The sequence below is a fragment of the Ambystoma mexicanum genome, chromosome 10 (genome assembly GCF_040938575.1).
Source record: "Ambystoma mexicanum isolate Mex_15411 chromosome 10, UKY_AmexF1_1, whole genome shotgun sequence".
NCBI classification, from domain to species: domain Eukaryota; kingdom Metazoa; phylum Chordata; class Amphibia; order Caudata; family Ambystomatidae; genus Ambystoma; species Ambystoma mexicanum.
The window spans coordinates 1298980307-1298998392 of record NC_090932.1 but is presented as its reverse complement, the minus strand read 5'-3'; the positions used below and the strand labels follow the sequence as shown (position 1 = coordinate 1298998392).

The following is an 18086-nucleotide window of genomic DNA, read 5'->3' as shown; positions in this document are numbered from 1 at the left end:
CACGCGGGCCGCAGACTCATTTTACGCCATAACCTATTCCTTTAAAAAAACACTAGAATGATCTATGAAGGGCACGTAAAGTGCCAGTTCTGGTTTAGATAAAGCCACTGACTTAGGGATGTTTACTGCAAAGCCCTGCGTAGTTAATAACTTAATTGGAGCTGGGAACATGCTACTGGTGTAATACAAATGTCTTATCCAGGGATGCCTTCATCCACTTCTTTTCTCCTTAATTGTTCATTGAACTTGCAGTATCTGAAATGTCGTCAGGCTGATTATGATAGTTATTCTTCACATTCTTAATTGTTTCAAGGACCTGTAGGAATGTAACTGTATTTCTCCCATGCTCCCCCCGCCTTCTGAAGCGCTTTGAAACACTTTGCGCATAGGCGCTATACAAATAATCAATCAAAAATCAATCACTCTATTAGCACTATGCATTTCCTTCGCTGAAGTCCTGCTAAAAACCAGCAATGGCAAGTGTTTGCTTGTTTATACGTATTGGGCATTTGCCAAGCACTGCTATTAAATGTTAAGGTACTTGCCCCATTTTTGCAGCTGCTACCATCAGTGGGTACATAATACCACTATGGCGGTGCTTGGTAAGGGCCTTTTCCATGCCTACATTAAAGCTCAAACGGTTGGTGTTGCCAACACTGGTTTTAATATAGGGATGCAACTGCATTTTGGTACCCATCACCAGCTGAATGAGTTGTAGACAGGTTTTAATAGAGGCCACCATAAGCCATCTGGGTGACCCAGAAAAAAAATAAAGCAGAGGCTTGAGATTCAAAATGGCAGTTGTTCCACTATCCATGTAAATCCAGTGAATACCCTGGTGCCGAGGTAGGATTGCAGCTCATACACTGCTGTAAAGGGGCACACTCGTGTTCCATCATTGAGGGTTCAAGTGGAATAGGATAAGGATGGGTTGGCGTAACTCCATAAAGCATCTGCACTTAAAGCGCAGGTGAGAGTATTATAAAAGATCTCTGTAAAGGTCCATCGCTGGGAGGATTTTATACTCTGAACTGCTTTTCTTTTTCTTAATTTTCTTCGGTTTTCTTTCCTTCTTTTCTCTTGTTTTATACAGTGATGATGATATATGTAATTTAATACGTACTGCGGTTTTAATTTTGTGAAAAGTCGAGTTCTTTGACTAAAACACAACAAATAAATAAAGTCCCCAAGGTGTCCCCTGTCCTAACCCCTCCACCCCTCTCCACCCCCACCCAGATTTTATGGGTCTCCTACGCCCCTGCAGATAAGGGGCGTATCGGGCCTTGTTTATTTTATTTTTTTAATTACATTTTATTTTTTTTAATTACATTTTATATTTTTTTAAAGCTGGATTTATATTACTGCGAACATCAATCGGGCAACCTGAATATACATGACCGCATCATAAAGCATGAAGTTCACATCTTTTTAAAACCATAACGTAACCCACCAACTCGAGCTCCCCCTGTCCCTTCTCCCCCACCCAACAACAATATATAATGATGGTGGAAACACATAAAGGCGCTCAGCGATGCAAGGCTTGGACTTTCCTGTGTTTGGTTATGGGCTCTCTCTCAACGTCCAGAGCCTTTTTTCTCCCTTTCATAACACAGAACAATTCCGCAATAAAACTGGTTTGAAGTTCTGTGCCACAAATTTGTGAAATGGGAAGCCATGTTGCCACACATGGTTGGTATTTACCAGTAGCCAGGGCATAAACTCTCTCCATAACCATAATGCCCCACATTCTGACCCACCACATAGCTATTTCCGTGCCTCCTTCTGTTTTCCAGCTGTGGGCCAAGGGAATTCTTGCTGTTGTAAGCATGCATGTGATGAGCGTGGTGCTAGCCACACTTGCTTCATATATACCCTCCGCCACTGCCCCCAATAATATGACTTTGGGACAATGCAGTAATTGTATTTCAGGTATGTCTTTAATATGGCTCAGGATTTTTTTCCAATAGTTCTGTGCTTTTGGGCATTTCAACCACATGCGCCCTACCCCATTCTTGCCCACATTTATGCCAACACAAGGATGGGATCTCTGGATTCATGAAATGTAGCCTGTGTGCTAACGTATACCAGCGCATGCACATCTTATGCCGATTCTTTGATCGTTGAACACCTGGAGATTGTCTGAGTCCAAAAACCAAATCTGTCCCCATTCTTCCGTAATATTATCCCCCAGGTTTTGCTCCCACTTGTCATGTAAGATAAGTCCGCCCATGGCTCTGCCCCGTCCAGTGTTCGGTATAACCTTGATACTCCCCTGTTGGAGGACACCTCCCTCATTGTGAGTTCCACACCCACAGAGTTCTATTACCCGCCTCCCTCAGCACCCTATTCGAAAACCAGTGCCTGACCTCGATGTAGTGAAACCTTTCGCCTTCCGGCAGCTGGAACTTTATTTTACAGTCTTCATATCTTAATGGTACCTCCGCCCACCCCCCCCCATTCCTGGCAAAGGTCACTAAGAACCAACGATGTTTGGCCGGTCCCTAAATTTTGGACAAACTGGATCTCCCCTGGGAGAATTCTAATTTATATCTCACCTGGGTGAAGGGGCCTAACCCTGGTTTAAGTTTCTTTCCCCGTAGGGCTGTGGCCCAGTAACGTAAAGTGTTCTTTGTGGTGTGAAGTAGCGAGCCTCCCACCCACCAGGCCAGCGGTTTCAAAAAGCCTTAATGGGATGTCGGTGGCATCTTGTTCCAACTCACACCAGTCTTTATCTCCGGTTTGTGAGGTCCATTGTAGCATAGGGGCTAATTGCGCTGCCATTGGGTAGCGAGACAACTCTAGGACTCCCAATCCCCCCCATTGCCGTGGACTGGAAAAAGGACCTTCCTGAGCACCCTTGGTTTCCTGCCCCGCCCCCATATAAAGTGCAGGACCTCCCGCTGCAGGCGTTGGACTATATGCACCGGAACCTGGATTGGGAGTGAGCTTACCACCTAGAGGAATCTAGGCAAAAGTGTCATCTTGAACAGCGGTCATACGGGCGAATCACGAGAACTCTTGCATTTCTCACCTTTTTAGGTGCCTCGATAAAGATTTCATGAGCTCCGGGATATTTGCTGCGAATGGGCCCCCATATGTGGGGGTCCGTTTCACTGAATTTCCCCCTGCTCCCAACTTGGAGGATAGGACCTCCTCTAACCCACTGCCATTTCCGGGTCCTCCATAATATTAAGCGCTTTTCACTTGGTAAAGTTAATTCGAAAACCTGAGACCTCTTCAAATTCTTCTAGGAGAGACATCACCTTCGGTAACGACTCTGCCGTGTCCCGAAGGGACAGCAAGATATCTTCTGCATATAGTAGAAGGTTGTGCGCGACTCGCTTAACCAACACCGCACGTATCACTGGGTCCATCCTAAATGCTTGCACGAGAGGCGCCATTGCCATGGCAAATGCCTGAGGCGAAACGGGCATCCCTGCCGAGTGCGCTTTCTAATTGGTATTACACTTGCGTATAGCTTATTGACTTGCAGTTTCATGGAAGGGATCTGAAAATTAGCCATAATCATTCGCATGAAAACCGGGCCACGCCCAAACCTTTCCAGGGCTTTAGGAAATTCCAGTTCATGCTATCAAACACTCTAGTAGCGTCAAGAGCTGGCATTGATAGTTCTGTCCTGTGGCCCCATATCTCCAGGCACACCACCCTCCGAAAATTGTCTTGCGTGTCTCTGTCCCCAATTAACCCTGATTGGTCTGGGTGTATTATTTTGGACAGCATCTCCATAAGCCTCTGAGCCAGGACCTTTGCATACAGTTTAGCATCCCCATTATCACATGAGATAGGGCGATAACCGGTGCACTCTGCCTGGCCCTTTCCCGGTTTGAGCAATAAGGTAGTCAAGGAGGGACCCATATCTCCAGAAACCTCCCCTGTCTCCCTTTCCCTGTTAAGTCTTGTTAGGGGGCTGCCTGTTCGGATATTTTGAAATGTTTTATAATACCAGTTTCCAAACCCATCCAGCCCAGAGGCATTGTTCCTGGCCAGGGAGCCGATTGCCCGGCCTTCCTCCTCTGTGAAGGAGCTTCAAATATTCCTCTAGACTAACCTCGTATAACGGAGGACAATTTCCCTAAAAACTCATCCTGGGCTTCCCTTTCAAGATCCTCCCTTTCCAAGATCCGGGTGTAGAAGGCTTGCGTAACCTCCACTTTATCCGCTTCCCCTCTTTTGAGATTCCTCTCCCTGTTTAACAATTGGGTGAAGTAATTTTGGGCTCTTTGTTTTCTTAATTTTGCCGCTAGGGAACTATTTGCCTTGCCCCTGTTTACATAGTGTGACTGTTTAGTTAGGATTAGTAATTGCGCTGATCTATCTGCCAGTTGTGCCTCTAGTTTCTCTCCCTGCCTGTCATCTGCTTCTTTTTACTTCCTGCTCTAAACCCCCTATCCCCCCCCCCCCCCCGAATCTCCTTTTCGCGCATAAAGGTTGTGGTTTGTTCAATAAACTCCTCCACATGACCGACTTACTGGCATCTCCTATTGTACGCCAATCCACCCCTTCTGTATAATTTTCCTGGAAGTAGTTTCTCAGTATTGTTAACATATGTTTTCACAGTGGCAAATCCCTTTAATATCAACTCATTCAATTGCTATGGTTTGCGAACCCCTTGGGAGGCTGCCACCAGTACAGCTCGAAGCACCACCGGGGCATGGTCGGAAAGATATCGCGTCCCGATCTCCAATCCTGCCACTTGGGGAATAAGAGTCTGAAACCAGTATCATGTCGATATGTGACAATCGTTTGTGCACCGCAGAGTAATGTGTCTACTCCCCATGTTGGGGATAAAAGAATCTCCGCGTCTCAATGAGATGTAATTCTCCCAGGAAGTGAGCCAGTGCCATTCTGTGCCTACCATCGTTGGGAGTGGGAGGGAGAGTTTTGTCCATAGTTGGATCAATTCCACAATTGAAATCCCCCCTACAAACATTTGCCCTACTGCCAATTTATCCTGCACGTTTGTCAGAAAGGCTTCCTGCCTTTCATTGGGCGTATGTACTGCTACCAGTGTGACCAGCTGACCCTGCAATAACCCTCCGAGTACCAAGTAGCATCCTACTGGGTCCCTGTACAGGAAACGCTTTTTGAGTTCAATATCCTTGGCTATTAGGTTTGCTAAGCCCCCTTTTTAAAAACCGTTTGACGCAAAAAATTGTTTACTGAACATGTCTAAGATGTATAACATTGAACACCTCTTAATCAGCGAATTCAGGCCCGGGGCGTTTAGAGAAATCAACTAGAGCCCAGCCATTAGCCCACTCCCCACCTACCCATCCAGTAGAATCCTAATAATGGCCCTGTTCCTCGAGTTTTAAAGAGCATTATGTGTATCACCACCATATCATCAACAACAATAAATCAAGATTCCTCACCGAACTCCCAACTAGTTCTCACTATCAACTCACCCACCCTTGTATCCTTCCACTGGGCATCCATTCCACCTGGGATAATTAGGAGTTTTACCCGTCAACCTCACCCGTCCCGCACACCACTTCCTATATTTCCTATATTCCCCCCCTCCCTTTCCCCATTTGGCCTACCCGTATCGGGCCTTTTTACGCACTTACATTTTTATTTTCTTTATTTCACATTTATAAAGCCGCAGGCATCGAGGCGCTGTTAATTGTCTTTTTTGTTTTTCTTAGTTGCGTAATTGTGTGTTTTTTTTTTTTTTTTTTCTTAGTTACGTATTTATAACTCGCTTAAACACCCAAAGGTTTCTAAGCGCGGACCCCGGGATCGAACCTGTTGTTGCTCCGTGTCGTCTTGCTTCCAAGACGCGCACGCTGCCGCTGAGCTATCCTCCCGGGTCAAAAATATGTGAATACGATCAATTTCATGTTTTGCTATATATACCCTTTAGGCGGGCTATTCACAGCAGTCCCTTATGAAGGACTTCCCTTTTTCTTCCAGTAGAGGGCAATGCAGCAATATTGTAACTATTTCTGACGTGCCACTTGAGAGTTTACTGTTGGGCTGCAGAGCAGGAAGGACGGCCTTCGTGTGCCAGGAGTCGAGACTCTTTAAAAGGCAGGAGGTGTTTACTGATGGTTGTAGGCAAGGTAACAATTTCGGTGGACTCGTCCCCTTGTTTTTCAAGTTCTGAGGCAATGTGCAGCTGACAGCTTTAGAGCCGATGGCTGTGACTCTTCGTTCATGTAAACAAAGTGTGGCCTAATGTGAAGATGTAGGGAAACTGCATGAAGTGTGCTAAATCATCATTATTTCATTTGCATAAATACGCGTAGCTGAAAGGCGCCATGTTTGCAGGGCTACTTTGAAGTTGCGGTAGAGATGAGAACGCAAAGTGAACGAACTGGTGAGCTGTGGCACAGACTTAATGCTCTGCTAACAAGGGATAAATAACACTGATGACCAAGTGGCCGACTCTCCCATAGAAAGTATGTTTTAGATACCCAGCTGTAAGCTGTGAAGGGAAAATAGCAGTAACCTGAACCGAGTGGCCAGAGCAGAAATGGACCATGTTGTTTGCGATTGATTGTTCATTGAGCGTTTAAGGTCCACTTTTTCAAAAATAGAATTACCACCGTGCACAGTTATCTGTGGCATTATATCTGGTTGCCGCCCCCCTCTCCTTTCCATTAATCGGAAAGAAGAATCTATATATGTCGACTTTTTTGCTTTTTTTAAGCATATTAATAGTGTTGGGTTGCTGCTTTCACGATGGAACGCCGGCAAACTGCTGACAATGGGCTGTTTCCTCTTATCCTGTACTGGGAAAGCATCTGTATTTAGCCCAATCCACAAAAGCGGCTCAGTTTTCAAGCTGAACTATTTTCTTTCATGTCAAATATGAATGTTCATCTTTTTCAGGATTTACATTTGCTATGGCTACAGCCAGAGGAAGGTATTTCCAGAACATAAAACGATGTACATGTCAACAAAGGTATGAAAGTGGGGCAGAGATGACAGTGAACGTAATAGACGAGAGGTACCACAAGAACAGAGGGAAAGAGACGGAGGAGCTACAGCAGGAGGGGGACAGCTAGTACTGGACGCAAGCAGAACACACACACACACGCACGTACGAGGGATTGACTGTCATGAGTGGGGTTCACGGGAGAGGGTATTTACAGCAAGTGTGACTGCAAAACAGAGGAGAGAAATGGCAGTAATACGATGTAGAGGCAGCGCAACAAATGGAGCAACCCTTAATAGTGAGAGGCAGAGCAACATACATTGAGATGCACAGAGGTAGTGCTAGGCAGCAACGGTAGGCGAGAGGCCGAAATGCTATTGGAGGGGGAACTTGATTTATCAATATCCAATATAAGTATCTGGCATCTGGTTCTCTATTTTTGACGTATATGCAATGTACATGCAAACATAAAATGAGCGTATTGAACGTAGGGATAATTGTATTGGGTTTTAACATACATTTTAGATTCCTTTTCTAAGAAACTCAACCCTGTTTGGTAGTTCCTCTACTTTGTTTTTATTATAAGGAAAAGTCGCTTCTAAAGTCGCTGTTACGCTGTGGTCCAGACCCAATGGACCTATTGAGAAAATACTATTGGTATGCAGCTAAAGACTTCAAGGACTTGATGGACCTTTGCTAAGTAATTTAGAGGCAATTTTGACAATTAGAGTCTAAATATACACTTTTATTTATTTTAAGCTGTCTGCGCCCCCTATTCCAGAACACTTCAATAGGGCTGGGTGCGCTCTTCTGCACGTGTGCTTCCCGCAAAGTTGCTTTTAAAGTCACTGTTACGCTGGCTGCTTGACGCGGCGCGGCGATAGTCTGTACTTTTGAAATGTAAATGCGTTGAATGCAGTAGATTCTTTTTTGAGTATTGACCGGAATTGATATATGCGGCACGGTGCCGCAAGAGTAAGTGTATTTATTTTCCCTCATTGAGATGGATAATAGCTTTAAGATATAACCGCCGCAGCGTGCAGAGCAGTGCACACGCCATCATTCACTGAAGGGGCGGGCAGCAAAAAGAATTCCTCTAGCGAGAAGTGTTGCAGTTGACACATGCTTCCGGGAGTGTGATTGGAGCATTTCACGTCTTGTTGATGGGGGGGGGGGGGTGGTTAAACCTACTGTCTTGGTGTCTGATCACAAGTCTTACATCATGGAACAATGGAAAGACGCTTAGTTGTCGGAAATTGGAGAAACTGGTAGACACATTGGTTGTTAACATTATTATAATTCAAAACATCCAATACGACTGTAGTAAAACCAAATTGTGTTACAAGTTTAAACGTAAAATCTTACTACCACGGAGGTAGTACCGCAGAATATTCCGTTAGCAGTACGGAGAGGCCGTACAGTATGTACTCCAAAAATGATATGGCTACTAATAACAAAAAGTTAACATCACATTTTCCTAAAACTGCTAGTATGGACCCAACAGCAGAAGAACTTGCTAACAAACTCAGCAAATCACTTAGTTGCTTGGGATCAAAACTTTTGGATGTAGTAATAACACGCCCTTTGACAAGATCAACTGAAAGATGTAGAACATATTGTCATGATGACATGCAAGTAGAATCAATAAATTAATACAAAGCTGACGAACATGTGAAAGAGATGCCACGTACTAGGTTTAATGTGAAAGAGGAAAAAACTGGTTGGAAAACGTGATCTGAGTGGTACTGACATACTTGTACATAACATACCTATGTTAAACGACTTAATAGAATTAAGTGCATCTATGAGCATTGATATGGAAATGGATGTGTTGGATGTTGAATACATGGCGATGAGAAAGAGATTACATTGACGCCATGTTTAATGAATGCTGGACTTGCTATGTTTTTTGAGGAAGGTAACCTGCTTGCCCCTCCTTCATCATCACTTGGTGTAGATGTAGAACCAAAAGTATGTAGGAGATAATGGTATAAACACACATGAACCAGCAGGGGTCTTGCACCCGAATATTCCCCTATTCATCATAGTCCCACATTTCGATATCAAGTAAATCAATTCGTGATTATTTACAAGTTTCCCAGATGTATGTGTTCTGTCTATCTTGCCCTCCTTCCAATGCGTGTCAACTGCTTTACAAGTTGAAATATTTTCAAATGTTATTCAATTTCTATGGAAAGCAGAACTTAAAATAGTTTTTTGGCCAGGAAAAAATTGCCAAAAAATCTGTTTTCTCTGGAAAATGCAGTTTTAAAAAAAAAAAATAGACCACGGTCTCTTGGTATGTTCTCGTACACTGTGAAAAGTCTTGGAAGTTTTTGGGCTCCATTCGTGGTGTAGAGTGTATGGTTTGTGAGAGGAATAATGTGCGACCTGTCACCAGGTTCCTGGTTAGTCACTCGTTTTTCCAGGTCACAAAAAAGCCTACCGGTTTCAGTGGTGTTCTCCTATTGGACCACTTTCACCAGGGCTATAAAAACAGCACTTTGTGGTGTGCTCTCTACTCAGTTATTTTTCAGCATCTCTCTTTACTGTTTACAAGCGGCCCCACCCTCATGTTCTTATCCCCCATATATTGTGGTCTGTTTCGACAGGGAAGGCTTGTGAATTGCTTCCGGGCGGGTGCCCTTAATAATGCGTGCCAAAGAACCTTGCGGTTCCGTGCATGGTCCCCTAGTCTTATGATGCCAAACTGCTGCAATATCGAAATGTGGGACCGGAGATAATGGTATACCAAAAATATTTAAGGGACAGATGATAAGACCTTAGCTGATTTGCAAGAAGACAGTGTGAGTAGCATGACATCAAATGACATGTTTTGGGCATTAGATAATCTGTTAAAAATGCTAGTTGCAAAGTGTGAGTCTTGAAAAGAAAATAGATGTCCAATCTGTGTTGCTGTTAAAAAGTATTAACCATGCTCATAAAACAGTTAGAGAAGTAGGCACAGTCACTGACAAAGACACCCAAAAATCCTCTGAGGATGTTGAAAAATCATTAGATATCATCATGACCCCGCAAAAGATAGCAAAATCCTGAATTACAAAAAAAGGGTGGTAAAACTATATTGAAAAATGGAAAAAAGGTCAAACCCAGGGTTGTAACACAAGCTTTTATGTACCCAAAAAGGCAACACACATGACACCTGACATATGGAGCTAGCAAAAAGAACTGTCGCTATTTTGAGGTCAAACTAGCCCCGATTCTGGAAACAGAACCTGAACCTGCTCCTCGAACTCCTAATCACCCTCTGATAATTGACAGCCTAAGACGGTGGCTATAAGAGTATTGCCACTGAACCAAATGTGAATAATATTAAAGCTATAGCAGACACACAAAAATATGGGAGTAGTGAACAGTGCTGACTCTGTCTGAAGAGACGTGCAGTTTCAAACCTTGCATTACTGGTACAGCTCCCTCGATCTCACACTCAGACTAACTTAGATGAATTGTGGGGACTTAAACTGTTCCGATATGTAAATCTAATCCTGAACTAATAAAACTGAATTTAGACAGTCAAATATAACAACGAAATGCCCCTGTTGAACAGGGAGGCTGTGCTGCGTATATTCCACACAAGTGTTCCTACTTCGTGGTATATGCTCAGACGATATTAGAATTGTCGATTAGATAGAGAATACAAAGGAATATATTACAAATATCTGGTTTAGTGCTGCATCAACACATGATTTTGTGCTAGGTTTTGAGGATGACTTGTTTAGACTTGGATATATTGCCGAAGTGACAATGATGCCTCAAAACAAACCCTGAGCATTACTACCAGTGTCCAAAAAAGATCTCAAATCCACAGATCGGAATTTAAGTAAGAATAGTAAAGTACCAACTGGGGATATAAATTCACACATACAGAACGCGAGTAGTACTATGCCCCCTGTCTCCGTCCTAGTGCCCATCCAAATGCCAGTATTAGATGTGAAAGGTGTAGATGGAGTACATTGATGCTAGCAATGGTTGCCTTCCGCCTATAAAAGTCATTTTACCTTGTAGTCCCGATGTTGAAAATGGATTCTCTTGGAACACAAGAGGCTATAAACACATTTTTGGTGATGAGGGCCTAGCTGATAATATGGACATATTCTCGTTAATAGCCCTTCTGGAGACATGGCTGATGGAGAAATCGAATTTATGATCGTCTAACTATTCATCAGCCTGCTACAAAAGTGCCAAGTGGTCGCCCTAAAGGTGGTTTGCTATTGTCTGTTAAAAATCATTGGAAATTAGAAGGAATAAAAGAGTACACTGTACATTCAGGCAGCATTCCTTACCTATGAAAAATGCAAGATATTGGTGATTACGTATATGATCCACCCAATTGTTTAGAATCAAAAGCAAAGTCCAAAGTAGTAGGAAATTTGCTTAAAAGATAATCTGCGAGATTACCCTTATGGTTGATGGAAGATTTTAATGCTAACATCACATTGCATAATCCTGATGACCTGATAGAAAACTACTCTGCACCAGTAAATGGAAAACATACAAACCGACAAGGTAAAATCTAGATAAAGCTATTTGAAGAACACAGAATATCCATGTTAAATGGGAACGGTCCCAGTGACATCAATAAAGCGTACACCCGAGTAGCAGGAAAAAATGCGACCACGATAGATTATATCCTTGGCAACTGGACTGGGTTGGCCTTGATAGAGGACATGGGTATTGTCTCTCGTGGGGAGAGTGATCACCTACCTCTATGTGCCTGTGTCAAGTCTTCTCTTGCCCAGGACTCTAAAATGGTCATCGATTTTAAATGGGAACATTTTTCTTAATGGACCCATGAATTGTATTCAGTGGAATGAGGGAAACGTGATAAAAGGCAATAACATAGAACAAAGACTTTTGACTGAGTTTATAACAAAGGTCAATGAGTCTACACCCAAAGATAAAGCAGGGATTATGGAAACATTCTGAGATTCTGCTCCAAATCAATGAAGGCTGTAGAAATAAAAGGCAATACAAAACACCTTATGAACTTTCTAACATTGTGACCTATAAAATGAACCATTTTGACAAAAACCTAGCTGAAGCAAAAAAAATCATGCGTACTAGAATTGCAGAATCTATGTATCCTGCCTTAGGTTTATATACTAATCCTCAGGCCATTACAAACATAACGCTAGCTAAATCAGTGTATCGTGCATGGTTAAAGGCCTACAAGAACTCCTGTCAAATTGACCATTGGAAAATAATTGCTTGGCTAGCCATACAATAAAATACGACTGAAATTTGGCGTGTGATTCGTGTGACAACAAATGGAGATCTTCCTATTAATTGTGTTGGAAAAGCAGACTGGGAAATATATGTAGCAGCCACCTTGGGAATGAAAGATAATACAAGTAAGGTGCAGACTGTCATGGGTATGTAGGGCTACGATAGAAGACATCTGTAAAATCATTACTAACTTAATAACTCCTCTGATGCAGGCCCTGATGGGGTTTGCAACACCTTGCTAAAAGTATCACCAGAGATGGGCCAAAGCGTTAGTAATTCTTTTTAAGGAAATTGGTTTAAGTGACAAAATCCCTATGACCTGGAAGATGAGCAATATCCTTCCGCTTTATCAGAAAGGCGCATGTAACAAAGCAGAGAATTATTGACTTTTAGCTATGCTAGGTATCCCAGTGAAATCTTTTGCAAGGTTATTACTAGTTGAGCTAAATAAGTGGATAAAAGTGTCAAAAATATTGCCCACAAATCAAATTGGTTTTTAGAGCAAAAGCAAAATATCATTATACTAGCATCAGTAGTAGAATATTCATGGAAGCGGTGCAACCTTGATGTGTATGCCGCCTACATTGATTTTAGCGCTGCGTTCGCTACTGTCCAAAAGAGCATCTTGTGGAATAAATTAGTTAAGTGCAATATTCCACCTGGCTTGTTAACTATGGTCCTTGCTTTATGTTCTGATACCACAGCGAAGGTACACTTGGATGGAACTGGGAATCTTTCCCGGCACGCCAGGGTGTTAAGCAAGGATGTGTGATTGCAGCCACTGTTTTTAATCTTTATTTGGCAGATTTACTGCATGATATTGTGAACTCTCAATCCGATCCAGTAAAAATAGGAACCTTTTCGCTTAATTGGCTAACCTATGCGGATGATCTCCTTCTGCTCGCTCATACTCCCCATGGCCTTCAGACCCCCTTGAATGCTCGAAGTGTATTCGCTAAAGCCAACAACCTCAAAGTAAATATAGGTAAAAGTAAAGTCATGGTTTTTGCAAAAAAAACGTGCGTATCAGAAAAAATGTAGCTGGATACTTGATGGGGAATTGCTATAGCAAGTAGACACATATAAATATCTTGGAGTACATGTTGATTCAAGGTTGAATTGGGAGCTCCATTGGGTAGAAGTAAAACGCAAATGCGTAATAATTGTAAATATGATGCGTTGTTTCATTGGAAAAAGCATAGGTTTTTCAGTAAAAACTATCCAGCTGTTCTATAGTACTAGGTTTAAATCCATACTTCTATATGGTGTGGAGGTCTGGGGTCACAGCCTAGTAAATGAAATACAAAAGTTCGAAGCGAAACTGTTGCGAAAACTTGGTGTCAGTGGAATACATGTTATTGGAGATTGACTTCAACAGCACCATTGCCGATATTACTATGAAGAGTCTGATGTGTTTTGAAAAATTGTCAACCTTGGAAAATGACACCATTGCAGTACAGTTTATAGTAGCCTTTAAAACAATTGATAACTGCACAAAAATGTTTTTTTTTTAGGCAAAGTTATGACTGAATATATAAAGTGGTGTGAACAATTAGACCTGCCTCCTATTGTTAAACTCTAGTTTTACATTCTGGTTAAAGATCTGTAAAGAGCGCAGCATTGAGACAACTATTGTGCAATTGGCTACTCTAAATAGTAGTGGCAAGCAGTGCTTCAGATGAGATTTTTTAGGTCGGAGTATTTTACTCCCTATTTTTAAACTTTGAGAGTAAATGTGATTTCAAGAGAGTAAAAATTACTTTTCTCCTTTGCAAGAGCGTAAAATGTATGTGACCTACAGCCGACGTGTGCAAAAAATGTATGGAAATCATAACCATGCAGCAGCTTTCTGCATTGTGAAAGAATGCACCTTTCATTCTTTCTGTAAGGTTGATCTCTCCTGTATTAAATGTTGAAAACACAAAAACCTAGCCAATTCCATAGTAAAGCAAGCATGAATTATATTGTGTGTTGTGAGGTTCGATAGCAGAATTGTATTTTGATGGTTAATGAAAGTCCTTGTTTCCTGGAGCTATTACAACCCAATGATATGGCAATGTTATGATACAACAAACAGTGCATAGAGGCAATGATTCCATGCTAAATTCTATATTTATTCTCTCGGGAGGATAGCGCAACATAGGGCAACATGCTCTCCTTGGAAGCAAGACGACACAGAGAAACACAGGTTTGATCCCCAGGTCCGTGCTTGGAAACCTCTGGGTATTAAGCGCATTATATCGCTTTCGGCAAAGCGCTGTCCATAGAACATATTTATCACCAAACAGAAGTCGGTAATCCTTTATCGACTAAGAAAGGCTGAGTTGGCCTTGCCAGGATTCGAACCTGCAACCTACAGATCACACACAGATTGCAGCAACAAGTGCTCAACTGGCTGGGCTATCTTATTGGCCAACATCCTTCAGAAGTCGGTTAACTGAGTATCGACTGAGGTATAATAATCAGTGCCTAGATGTTGGACGAACCATGTATGAAGCGCTACATACAGTTAAATACCCATCTGGATTATCACAGGGACGTGTTTTGCTGAGTTTCTATTTCAATTACAAATGTAACTTTCATTTCTTTTTTCTTTTAACAGCGCTTCCACTTCCTGGAGAGTCAGGTTTTGTATGTTTTAATTGTGCAGTCTTGAAGGTTTGGGAGGTTTGAATACCTGTGATTGGTGTAATGACAAAACCCACCCTTGAACAAAGACTCTGCTGCCACTGACCATTTATAGAAATGTACCCCATTGGCTGCAAGGTTGAATGGATGTAAACTAGACCGTGCATAGTCGTTTACACACTGTTTTTATAGTTGGAGTGTAAATTAAATTATAAGTGTAAAAATGATCTACCTCTGCATGATTATGTACACAGCTCAGGAACTCGGAAAAATACAATTGTGCAATACTGGTTTGCTTTCACTGGAAAAAGCATAATTTGTTACAAAATAATTCTCAATTACGAGTTTTCCATTTTATTAATTTTACAATATTAAAATGCTAGGAAAATAAATATGCACAGTGCTTCCGTTTGCAGCAAGCAACACAGCAGAAGCGGAATGGAAAGAAACCATTCCTTTTGTCACAGTGTGCCGTTTCTATTTTTGAAAGGCTTTAGATAAATGCATTCTGTTTCAGAGGCGTTTATACATGGCTTGCAATTACCTCCATGTAGATAAAAATCAAAAGAAGCGTTCTGGTTTCTGTCAAGTAACCTGACCTTTGCACTGCCCTCTGCTCTAAACTTGTGTGTAAATGTACACAGGAAAATAATAAAGCTGGCGTATTTACAGGATTTTCATGCGTAAAAAGGCCTGGTACGCACCTTATCTGAAGGCCTGCGGCCTTGTCAACTACTATTATGCAACTGGTCTTTGAAAGAGTAAAAGAATATGAATTGTACAATTGATGGTCAGGGCTGCAGGCAGGTTGTGTTTGAAATGCCATCGAGTTGGGCCTTGTTGACTTCCACACTCGCAACCTCAGTTGGGAATCAACCAGGGTTTGGAAAACAAAGTTAATTTGCTGTGGTGGAACTCTCAAGGGTATAACAGGTTTTTGAATGCTGATATGAGAAATGGATTTATTGAATATTTTCTGTTGTTCATCCAAGAGACCTGGTTGAATGTTGTGCCAACTTTAGACAGTTTTATCCTTGATGCCAAAATGGCCCAAAAGGGGGGAAAAAGGGTAGACCATAGGACCTCCAAGGTAGAGTGATTAAAAAGATTAAGACTGTGTCTGATGCATTGTTGGCAACTGGTGTTTTTCGACTTTTGTGGTATAACAGTAATCAGAACTCTTGTGACAATCATCCATTTCAATCCTGTGCATGTGAATAGCCGGAGGCTGCACGTTTTAACTGCACATGTTCTAATATTTAATTGTTGTTTGATGAGTTGGATGATAGAAGCGAAGGGTGTGAAGTTGAAGAACGGATGGACTTGAGTACGTGGCCAGATGGGAGTTTAGCCAACTTAACGTATATTGTCCCGTCACATATACGTTCTGTCTTTCGTGTCCTTGTTTCTGCGCCCGATACACGCGAGTTACCGGCCATTACAAATAAATAGATCAATAAAATTTTAGTATAGAATCGGGTCTTTAACCAACCTGTTTTGATATTTCTTCCTCTTCAGCAACATTTTTCTTGCAAATGTCGATCGTAAGAATATATGCGACTTGCAAACAATAAAAACGAGGTCCAGTGATCACGCCATGGTATAAGATAGCATGATGTAAAGTCTGCATGTACCAATCTTGTGATTAACTCTGCAGGTAATAGGTTAGTCCAGTTTGGTAAATAATTGTGTTAGAGTGAACAAAGATTAGGTCAAATGGTGGCAGAATTGAAATGACAAAGGAAATTATTTTTATTGTTGACCCAACGAGTTCACTAATACTTACTATGCTTAAAGGACGGGTTAGGACTGAGGCTAAATGGACGCAGCAGATGTTGACTGGGGACAAAGGGAAACCATTCGATAAAATGGTGAATACTGTAAGGAAGGCATGGTGTCCAAGTAAGACGGACACAAGTGACAACAGTTCAAGCGTGCTTATTGAACCTTATCAAGGGTGTGAGAAATGCCTATCCAAACCTACATCTAAGATGTGAGCAAGCTACGACGATCTAATAATAATGATGCAGTCCTAGAGGAGTCTCGTCAAAATAAAAATTACCTATACTAAATATTCTATTGCCAATCCTTACAGCTAATTTACAAATAGTATGCTGGAGTGTTCATGAAAAAAGTGTTTACTGAATGATAAGTCGGGATGTTCAGGTGGTTGGCCTCCCTTCCCCACGTTGGGACAAGGCGGTTCACACGAGCATAGAACACTCTTGGGCTTCTTCGGCACGAGGACACAGTTCCATTCCAAGCATCAGGGCCTTCTGTGACCAAGTCTCTTGATCCAGAGGGCCTAATGTATCAAACAACCGAAAAGTTCCTTTCATAAATACGCCATTCAGGTGAGTCGCTCTTCACCCTGGATCCGGGCTTTGATCCCCTTTTCACAATTACAGTTCGTATTCGCCATCAAAGACTTTGGAATGTGCACATAGTTTGGCTTGATCCCTTGCAGGACTACTTCGATTTCCCAGTTTACAATTTTACACTCTCAGTTGGATACCTAACCGAGACCTTTTGAATGAGCGCCTGACCACTCTCGGGATGGTATCCACTTTAGTTTAAAAAGTTCACTCACTCTTGGGATATTCAATTATGTTCACGTTGCTCCTCACATACGCCTTAAACTCTGTTCTTTGCAAATTTCTTCAAACAATGTTGCCACTTGCAACCTTGGTTCTAAGCAGACCGGTCTGCTATCAGTCTCCCTGACTCATCGGCTGTGCTGACTTTACTGGAGCTGCTTTGTTGTTGGAGCCAAGGACAGTACCACGGCGGCAATCACTCGTCCATCGATCCGGGAAAGCCCCAGCTACTTTTGACACACAATGCACCTTTCTTCAGCTTTAATTCCGGGTCTTAGGTTTCTTATCTTCGTGTGCGTGTGTAATTAAGGTTTTCTTCCGCGGAAAAAGCCAAGGGCAATTCCCTACTTGAAACCCTTTCTGGTCTCGCCATCTTTCTTCTCGTATTAAGCTGTCATCTCGGAACTGCTGCTTCCTCTTGTGTTTGCCTTGCTCAGAGTGTGCATTCGTGCTCCGCCTTTTGTCCATGTGGGGAAGGATAATGGCAGTGAGGTGTGTGTAATTATCAGTGATTGCCTGATGGTGCCTGACCCTTGTGTTGGGACATGTCTGTTAGTCTGTTTTTGCTCACATTGAACTGTCATGAGAAAGTGATGGAAAGGGGCCTTGAGCTTCTAGGTATCCTACCTGGTAGCATGGGGAAAAGGTGTTACGGGAAGGGGATACTGTGGCTCGCCCTTCGGTGTCCCACTTCCACTCCCCGAAGACCCCTC

At 42.3% G+C, this 18086-nt stretch overlaps 1 protein-coding gene across 2 annotated transcripts in view; it reads left to right on the top strand.

The window, feature by feature from the left end:
- The window catches only part of CASTOR1 (cytosolic arginine sensor for mTORC1 subunit 1), a 407094-nt gene that overhangs the window by 41240 nt on the left and 347768 nt on the right, over positions 1–18086 (top strand). Inside the window, exon 1 of one of the 2 annotated variants that reach the window (XM_069619304.1) lies at positions 6011–6083. The exons of the other annotated variant lie outside the window; for it this stretch is intronic. The gene's annotated coding sequence lies outside the window, so the exon portion shown is untranslated. Of the gene's footprint in view, positions 1–6010; positions 6084–18086 lie in introns of those variants that run through there. 2 annotated transcript variants of the gene reach the window in all.